The 9,852-nt window shown below is 35.8% G+C and overlaps 1 long non-coding RNA gene across 1 annotated transcript; it reads left to right on the top strand.

Annotated features, from left to right (window-relative positions):
* Positions 1–3,441: 3,441 nt before the first annotated feature.
* Positions 3,442–6,725, top strand: LOC137847830 (uncharacterized). The gene is made up of 3 exons (XR_011091091.1): positions 3,442–3,573; positions 4,763–4,930; positions 6,370–6,725. It is a non-coding gene; the product is annotated as an uncharacterized lncRNA (long non-coding RNA).
* The last annotated feature ends 3,127 nt before the right edge of the window (positions 6,726–9,852 follow it).

Below are 9,852 nucleotides of genomic sequence, written 5' to 3'. Positions count from 1 at the left end.
CAGGAAGGGTAAGAAGGAAGACCCCAGTAATTACAGGCCTGTCAGTCTCACTACAATGCCCATAAAAATCCCAGAAGATTATTAAGGGAGTTATTGAAACACACTTAAAGACAACAGTTGTTTCTCACAGCCAATGCAGGTTCACGAGGGGTGCATTCTGCTAAATGAACTTAATTTCCTCTTATGACAAGGTCACCCACCTGGTTGACCAAGGGAAGCCAGTCAATGTAATCATTCTGGATTTCAGCAAAGTTTTTGATCATGTTTCTCACAGTACACTTCCGAACAAAATGTCCAGCATGCAGATAGACAACTACATAATACAATGGGTGAACAATTGGCTGACGAGTCAGACTCACAAGGTTCTAATAAATGGGGTTACATGGGGCTGGCAGGCAGTCACCAGTGGGGTTCCACAGGGCTTCATTTTAGGGCCAGTTCTCATTAATGCTTTCATAAATGGCCTGGATGCAGGACTTGAATGCATAGGAGCTAAGTCTGCAGACAACACTACATTGGAAGGAGCGGTTGACTCCCTCAGCGTTAGAGAGGTCTTGCTGAGAGATCTTGACAAATGAGAGAGCGGGGCAATCACCAACAATATGAAGTTTAACAGGAGCAAGTGCTGGATTCTGGATGTAGGACAGGACAACCCTGGCTGTAAGTACAGACTGCGTGTCAAGAGGCCAGCAAGCAGTCCATAGAAAGGGATCTGGGGCTTCTGGTCAACAGCAAATTGAACATGAGTTGAACAAGTGTGCCCTGACAGCCAGGAGGGTCAACCACACCCTGGGGTGCATCAGGCATGGCACTGCTAGCTGGTTGAGGGAAGGGATTGTCCTGCTCTGCTCTGCACTGGTGTGGCCTCACCTCCAGTGCTGTATGCAACTTTGGATGCCACAATATAAGAAGGACATAAAACTATTAGAGAATGTTGAAAGGAGGGCTACAAAGATGGTGAAGGATCTGGAGGGCAAGATGTATGAGGAGTGGCTGAGGTCCCTTGGTTTGTTCAGTCCACATATATACACATATTTGAAACAAAGAAAATATGAACTATTGTTATGAGAAATATAAAAGAGGAAAACCAAAGTCTTTACCTAAATTAAACTTTGAAGTGGGCATGGCACATTTCTGCTACTGGCAGGTACTGCTGCTATATTTTAACAGGCATGATATTCATACTGGGAGATAATTACAGACAAACATTGAATTATGCTAAAGGAGCAAGGCCATGAGCCAGAGGTCTATCAGACAAAATTGCTAAGTCCAAGACCACCTATTCAGAAGTACATGGATATCTGAAGATGCTGCACATGAGAAATGAAAGTAAGAAATCTTGAATGTAATGTTACTACAGAAAACAAAGAAAATGAAACTGAGAGGGTGGTCGCACACTGAAACAGGCTCCCCAGGGATGTAGTCACTGCACCAAGCCTGTCGGAGTTTAAGTGTTTGGACTGTGCACTTAGTCACATGGTCTGAATTTTCGGGTAGACCTGTGTGGTGCCAGGAGCTGGACTCGATGATCCTTGTGCTTCCCTTTCAACTCAGGATATTCTATGATTCTATGATTCTATGAAATTCAAAATATTTGAGAGAATTTTAAAATTATGAATAGAATATTCATAGGTCAGGAAACTACCCTTACCTTTACAAAATGAATGCTCCTAAACAAAATGTCGGTAGTGGTGTTTTACTTCTATTTACTCTAACTTTATTGAATCAACTTCTAGATACAAATTATTCATAAATTACATAATGCATATATAGAAAAGCCAGGGATGAAATTGAGCATACACTTAAAAGTGACAGTGGAAGATGACATTTCTGCATGACAGTGGTGCTACCTGGAGATAGCCAAAGTCATACCTGCTGATCCGAGTAAAGAAAAGATGTATATTCACTTTTTCACTCCTCTCATTATGGTGCTAATAAGAAAAGAAATAACACTCTATAGGACTCTTAACAATTTTCATCTCCAGGAGAACTACATATTAAGAGCCCATTAGTTATGCTTCTGCAATGTCAGTGAAGTCAATCGTTTTGCATGGTATACCTGAAAATAATAAACATGACAATAATTCAGAAGAAACATCCAGAGGTCATCTAGTCCAATCTCCTTCTCAAGCGTCAGCAGCGTGCAGTCAGCATAACATGCTCATTTATGCAGTCAGGTCTTGAAAAACTTCAAGGACAGAGACTGCAGAGCCTCTCTGGGCAACCTGTTCCACTGTAGGACTTTCATCAGCTCAGATGATGTCTGCTCAGAATGAGGCATGTTTCAAATTATGCCCATTTTCTCATGTCCTCCTGCCATATTCCGCAGTAGAGTTTGACTCCATCTTTCTGATAACTGTATCACAGGTGTTGTAAAACTACTGTTAAATTCCCTCAAAGACTGCTCTTCTCCAGGCTGAACAAGCCCAGTTTCTTTAGTCTCTCCTCTCCAGAAAAGAGGTCAATCCCTCAGCCCTCTTGGTGGCCCTCCACTGAGCCTTCTGCTATTTGCTAATGTTTTTCTGGCATCGGGAGGCCCCAAACTGGACACACTATTGTATAAGTAATGAGAAATTGCTCAAGAATAGTGATTTTTCTCATTCTACTAGGTATGTTCCAGTTAATACAGGACAAGATGCTGTTGGCCTTTAGTGCCAGGGCATGCTGCTGGCTTAGGTTCAGCTTGCTGTCCATGAAGATCCACAGGACCTTTTCAGCAAAGCTGCTCCCCAGCTAATAAACCCCCTGTGTTTATCGTTGCAAGAGGTTACTCCTTCCAAAGGTGCAGCCCTTTGCATCTGTCCTGGAGTTTGCAGACATGTCCAATGATAAGATGCCAAACTAAAGAATATTAATTATATACATTCTACTTAAAATTAAAGGAAACAAAATATTTTATATTCTAGTGCCAAGGAAAGTTTGTAAAATCAGGAATGAAATATAATTGCATTTTATTTATGAAGGAACATATTTGTTACAGAATCTGTTGGAGGTAACAAAAGCAGTACAAAAGCAATTTGTACTGATAAAGTGAATATCTTTTGATATTTTTTTTTGATTGCTGTTTCTTTAATTTCATAATTATAGCTACAATATTGCATGCAAGCTTGTGAAGTATGCTTGATTTTTGGATTGTATCCGCCATTCTGTGTCTTTTGAATGGTTTAGAGAACTTCTCTTTGGCAGTCTTTATGCATTAAGAAAACTCAGCATAGCTAATAAGCTTTTCAAAAAATGTCTTGCTTCACTTGTAAAGAATGTAAAAAGAAACTATGGCTGAACCTCATGCTCAGTGGAAATTTTGAGGTATGGACCACAGAGCAGATTGAGGAACTTTTCTTGCTAGCATGGTGACAATGTGACATCACATAGCCACACTCTGAAGTGAGAAAAATACTGCCTTAGAAAATGTTCTGGTTAATTGTAAAGTGTTTTGAATCTTCCTGTGCCAGTCTGCTTCCTGAGAGATGTGCCCGGAGTGGTTCTTTTTATATAGGGAATCGGTCACAACCTGGATTCTTCACAGAATAAAATTCTGAGTCATATTTATGCAGAGAAATTTTATGCCAGTCAGTAAGTGTTAAGAGACTTCTTAACTCAGCAGTATTTTCTGTGTTTTGTTTTGTTTTGTTTTGTTTTGTTTTGTTTTGTTTAATTATTATTTATTTATTTATTTATTTTGCAAGGACATTTTTGCAGGAATGGACTACAAGTTGTTTTAATCATAATAAGAGTATTGTTAATATAAACTCTCTTGCATGCTTTCTAAGGTAGACTATCCAAGGCTTTTTCTATGCAGCATACAAAAGAATAACTGAACGCAAGTGGTACAGGAAATAAAATAGTAAGTTACAGCAAACTTTGAAAAAAAAAAGGACCCAATGCATTGAAAATGGTTAACTGAAAGCTGAACTAGGTTTCAAGTTTTGTTGTTGTTGTTGTTTGTTTGTTTTTGGTGTGTGTGTGTTTTAATATCAAAAATGCAGATATTTCATCTCAGCTTCCATCACAAACTGGATTTAAAAGCAGAAGCGTTATTCATCTTCATTTTATGACCCTGTGATGAGAAATTTTTACATTACCTTTTTTTCAACACTTGATCCTCTTCCCTGCTAAAAATCTCTGCGTTATTTTGAAGCCTTAAAGTTCCAGCCATTGAGTCTTGCTATATCTATGTCTACTGGAAAAAAAAAAAAACTTTTTATATGGATCCTTGTAAATGGAAATCTGACACAACCACCCCTTAACTTTTCATTTGATGAAGTAAAAAGAACAAGTTCCTTGAATTTTCTTGTACAAAACATGATTTCCCATTATTCTCGTGGTTATTCTCTGAACACTTTCCAGTTTTCAACATCCTGCTTGAAGCTTAGATACCAAACTGAGCAAGATATGACTATAACTCCACTGCTAAATCTGAATGCATCGCTACTCAGCTTTCCCCATTCCTAAATACTGGACCTATTTTGTTCTCTGGGCCCCAGCATTACACAGGGAATCAAAGTCTATTAGATATCCACCGTGAAACTCAATTATAATCAAGTTATAACAATTATAAAAAAATTACTTGGTGTTGTCAGGACATATGTTCTTTGCTTTTTAAATTATGCCTTTGCCTTGGGATATAGAAATAAGTACTGTCTTTCACATGTACTATTTCATAATTCACCGTACAATCCATCTCACTTTTTATTATTCAGCGTAAATTCAGAATTTATGCTTATTCTCAAACTTTATCAGTAATGATTTTGTTTGATTCCAGGACATTGATAAAACATATACTGCATGAAAAAGGAGCAAGAATTTAAGAATCCTACCTAAAACAGCGATTTACGATTTTCAGTAGCTGAAGTTCCCTTTTACCTCATTGGGGTTTACAGATCATAGGAGAACCTTTCTGAGAATACCTTTCTAATTTCCCACAGAGAAGGTCAGTATGTAAAGTTAGAATTCAACACCTAGTGATTAAAGGTGGCTTTTACTAAAGAAACTAAACATGGAAAAAAAAAAAAAGAAAAAAATATAAAGTTTCCAAAAGAGAACTGCGCTGTAATTTTTAATATCCTTGTAGTAAGAAAAAGACTTAGTCTTGCATAAGTATACATATGCAATGTCTCAAGAATATAGGGGATGAAATACAATGAAATTTTGACTGAGTTGTACGTGCTGTAAGAAGAAATTATTCTGGTAACAAAGCAGATTAATTTGTATGCATCGTATAGTCTGTTGTCATAAGTAAAACGAGGATGTTGAGGTTTTAGCATGGTTTGCGGGGGCACAACAGGGTTATATCTGTTTCTAAGATAGTACTTAGCTACAATGTGCCGGTGTGGTTAGCACAAAACATGTAGACTGCAGAGACACAACATTATTTGCCTGAAGTGATAAGCTTATTGGGTTCTATTTTGAATTTGTATATCATGTATAAATGCTTTGATCTGCTGTGCTAGTCTACCAACTTTCCTTTCAGTATTTGACTTTCTGAAATCAACTAAGAAATGAGCCTGCCATTATTGACACCAAGAAGTTTTAAAAATCTCACAAAATATTTATAATTTTAATCATTACAGATAAAAAGAATTTATTGTACATCTTGGTCTGCTAGGTATTGACTGGCTATAACTATGCCAGCCTTTCTGTTTTGCATGCTGCTATTCCTTTTTTTGATACATAATTGTTTTATAGCTCAAGCAGGCAATTTAAAATCCTCGTTAGGAACATCAGAAAATGTCGTGCGAGTGCTATACTGTGTCAAGCAAACTTGACTAAAAAGTTAAAAAGATACATTAAAAATGTAAAAATATTCTGTGCAGGGAGCACTTCTCAACAAAGGTTTGTGGTTCCCTATGAGCTAGCTGACTTCAATGGGACTATTTGTATTCTTAGAGAGCACCATATGTTTGAGTGCTTTGCTGAATCAAACCAGAGAAAGGAAGCTTTAAATGCTTTGTGTGATTGTTACCAGGGTACTGCCAAAATGCAGAAAAAATACCCCAGAATGACAGAGCAGTGTTCAGGTATGAGTAGGCAGATGTCTTGGAAGTATTTACTTATTAATTATGTTTCTAAGCTAGTAACACATTATAGAGTGCACAAGGTTTGCTAACAGCTTGGGCAGTTGTCAAATTGCAAATTGGAAGTTATATTGAGCTTTGATAATTACAAATACATTCTTGCCATGTCCAGTCTTCCAACAACTTGAAACCGTAGATCAGAAGAATGGGTACTATTGAAAGCCAAGGAGATATTAGACATTTCAGTGTTGAACTCCAGAGGAACTAAATAGAAACAAAAAGTATTCTAAGATTTATATGAAAAAGTTTTGTGAAAATATACAGTTCCCAATATCTTATTTATTGCCATCATTAGGAACAAGAGAATGAAAAGGTTGAATAAAACTGCAAGGAAACAAAAAATTCCTGTTAAAAAGCACATTTCTATGAAAGAAACTCCAGAACAACCTCCAGGAGAGCCAAAAAAGTCACAGTGGATGTAGAAAAAGAAACAACAACTTCAGAAGTAAATAAGGAGAGTTTCACCAACACTGTTTAATCTGCCAAATAATGCAGCAGCTGATAGGTGTCATCAAGTGCCATACACATTTTTAGACAAGCACCTATCATACAAGGAGACCTGCAATTTGTGGCTGGTCTATGCAGTGCCCCTTACCACACTATGCTGATTCAAAAATGAATTATGACCGATTACTGAAAACAATTATGTGGATCCCCAAAATAAATTACAGTGACTAGCAAACTTATGTGCAGAATTAGCAGTGGAACCACAAATGGTACAGCCCCTACTTTACCGCTTCTGCAACAAGGTGGGAGGAGAGGTTACTGGGCTGGGGGGGAGGAGGCAGCAGCCTATGCCACCCAGCCCCTTGGGCTACATGTGGTGCTGCACTGCACAAAGAGCCTGTGGAGTTTTAGTGGGTGGCAACAAAGCTTGGCTGTGATGGAAAGTTAGGAAAACAAAGGTTGGATAACAAAGATTCATCATCTCTGCTATTAACAAGCACTACTTTTTCATGTATATCATGTTGTTTTGGTAGCTTATACTGACCTTATACTGACCATGTTTTCATTTACTTATTTTATTAGCTATGAACTGCATCATTAAAAAAAAATAAAAACAAATTTATTTAATATCTTAATAAATATCTTAATAAACATTAACAAAATTTGACCAGATGTCTTAAGTTGTTTAAAAAACCTTGATTTACTCTATTCTTCTACCACCTATTAATGAACACAAACGGCTCTATTCAAGTTCAGAAACCAGCTTTCGTTTATTCAGAAATTCCACCAGACTGTTTAAAATGAACTAATAATATTCTTTCTCTGGTTTTGTATGTTGCTTTTAAATTATTATTATTATTGTTAGTTTAAAGTAACAAATAAATGTAAAATTACTACAAAATCTGTTTCATTCAACGTTAAATGAATAAATCTTTCCCGTGGAAGGGAGGAGTGGAGATCTAGCACCCATTTCTTACATGCATAACAAAATATATGCTTTCACGAACCACAATTTTTCATGCATTGATATCTTTGTATGTTGTGGTTTTCTCATCAATTGACTGTGCTTGTTCAGCTCTCTGGAGAAAGATTTTAATATCCTATGAAAAAGAAAATGAAAAGTTAAAAAAAAAAAAAAAGGTCATTTCACATAGCAACTTGATCATCTCAAAACTTGTAATAATAAAGTCTGTCTTTCCATGGTATGAGCTTTCTGACTAGTCACTAGAAGTGTCTGATGAAAAATTAACTTCAATGGTGATACATTACTATAAATTACACTTGCACTGGGTTACATAAGATGTTTCCCAAAAGAACACTTAAAACGGCACTGTCATTCAGCTTTAGCACTATGTTGAGCACACTGATGAAAACATAACTATATAGTGGCAATTGCAGAAAGAACAGTATTCATGGCAAATTCTAGAAGTTACTGATGTCTCATTCTTATCACTGAGATGGTGTTCTCATGTTATCCATACAACCTCATTGCTTTCCATGGTTTTGTGAAACTATGGTGTATTAAAACACAGTTCTCAAAGTAAGCAGAAACCTTAAGCGTCTCCTTAACCATATCATTTAAGTCATTAAAATTCTTGTTTAAAATTGTTGTTTAAACCAGCAAACATCATTAAGAGCATACAGAGACAAATTTTTCAGAAGTTTCTTTTCTTGTGTCTTCACGTTTCAGACTGAACTTAACACATCAAGGAAATAAGAGAAAATGAGTGACTACAACAGTTGGAATAATACATACCCCCTTTTAGACATTATAGACATATGCTTTTTTTTTTTTTTTGCTTTTTTTTTTTTTTCAGTTCTGCATCTTTTATAACACAAACTGTGTTATAAAAATAAACAGTAAGTGAATATTCAGATTTTTTATGAAATAAATGAGTTTAGATTCAAATACATACTCCAGTATGCATTTGGTGCCTATTTTGAAGATGGAGCTTTTTTTTTTTTTTTTTTCAAAAGCATAAACTGCTTGTATTGAATAATGCCTCATATTACTTGCAATGTATGAGCAGCATTTCAGTGAATACAGAACTGGGTTAAAAGATTAATTTTACCAGTCCTTAGTTTTGGAAGGTAGTGCTAACAGTTACCTTGACTTTAAGAAATACTTCAGTGTAAGGAGGCCTACTTCAGTACATTGAGTCAGAAATGAAGTTTCAATTCCGGTTCGACAAAAGTAAATGTTAGCAAATGGAACCTTCAGTAAGCTCATTATCAGTACTTATCACTACCACACAAAGCAGATGAGGATCTCAGTAAACTGTAGTGCTTCTGACATGATAGAATGTGAATTATGAGAGTTTTAAATTTAAGTATGTGTTCTCGTAAAAAATAAGTTTGAGAAAGCTACTGCTCATCATCATGGAGCAAATGAGATACACAGTCACTTCCAATACTGTCATTGTGTTCTTGTGTGTGGGAAGTGGAAATTTTATGCTCTAGCAATGCCACAGAAATATATGTTAAATATCAGTCTAAAAGTAAGAATGATATGATCACAAATTGTAATTGGATGAAAAAGAGAGAGTGATAGAACAGCATTTAAGAATGTGTTAAGCATATGAAAGAAGGTTTCCGCAAGACAGATTTAATTTATGTAGCTACCAGTTTTACAAAGGAAAGCAAAACTAAATAACCTCAAAACATGGGTAAAATAGTCCCCCCATAGATTTAGTATGTCTGTATTTAAAGGAGCAGACATAATGTTTCTGTTATATTAACAACATTTTTATCATTTTTAATGTAAGAAACATGTTATTTTTCTTGTATATTTGCACTTTTTTTTCTTTTTTTTTTTTTTCTTTTTTTTTTTTAATGGGATATGGAATACATGGTCAAGAGAAATGTAACATATGTCTCTCATTTAGACCAGGTATTTAAACACTGAGTTTAATTTTCCTTCTCTTGCACACTAGGACATTTAAAACACCACATGAAAAAGTCTTCTCAAGTTTCATAAGTATTACAGCTACTGCCTACAAGTAGACAGTGATTCAGCAATGCTCTTTCCTCCAAACCATTAAGTATTGACTATGAACTATACGGTCTGCCTCTTAAACCTTACTGAATAGAATCTTCATGAACTCTTCCTGAGAGAGAATGCATTTTTACTCTGCTAAATGACATGTGGAGTTCTGAATGCTTGTTGAGTTCTGCAATATTAAATGGCTGCTGTGAGTATAAGCAGTTTTTGTAATATTTGCTCAACTTACCAATAAATATTTTGATAGATATATTTACTATACATTATTAGAAATCCTAACCCAGTAGAACTTCAATTTAAATGAATGATACCGAGTTCAATACTTGGTAA

This window comes from Anas acuta, chromosome Z (genome assembly GCF_963932015.1).
Source record: "Anas acuta chromosome Z, bAnaAcu1.1, whole genome shotgun sequence".
NCBI classification, from domain to species: Eukaryota; Metazoa; Chordata; class Aves; order Anseriformes; family Anatidae; genus Anas; species Anas acuta.
Note: the sequence above shows the minus strand (reverse complement) of the source record. Positions and strands in the feature narration are given on the sequence as shown.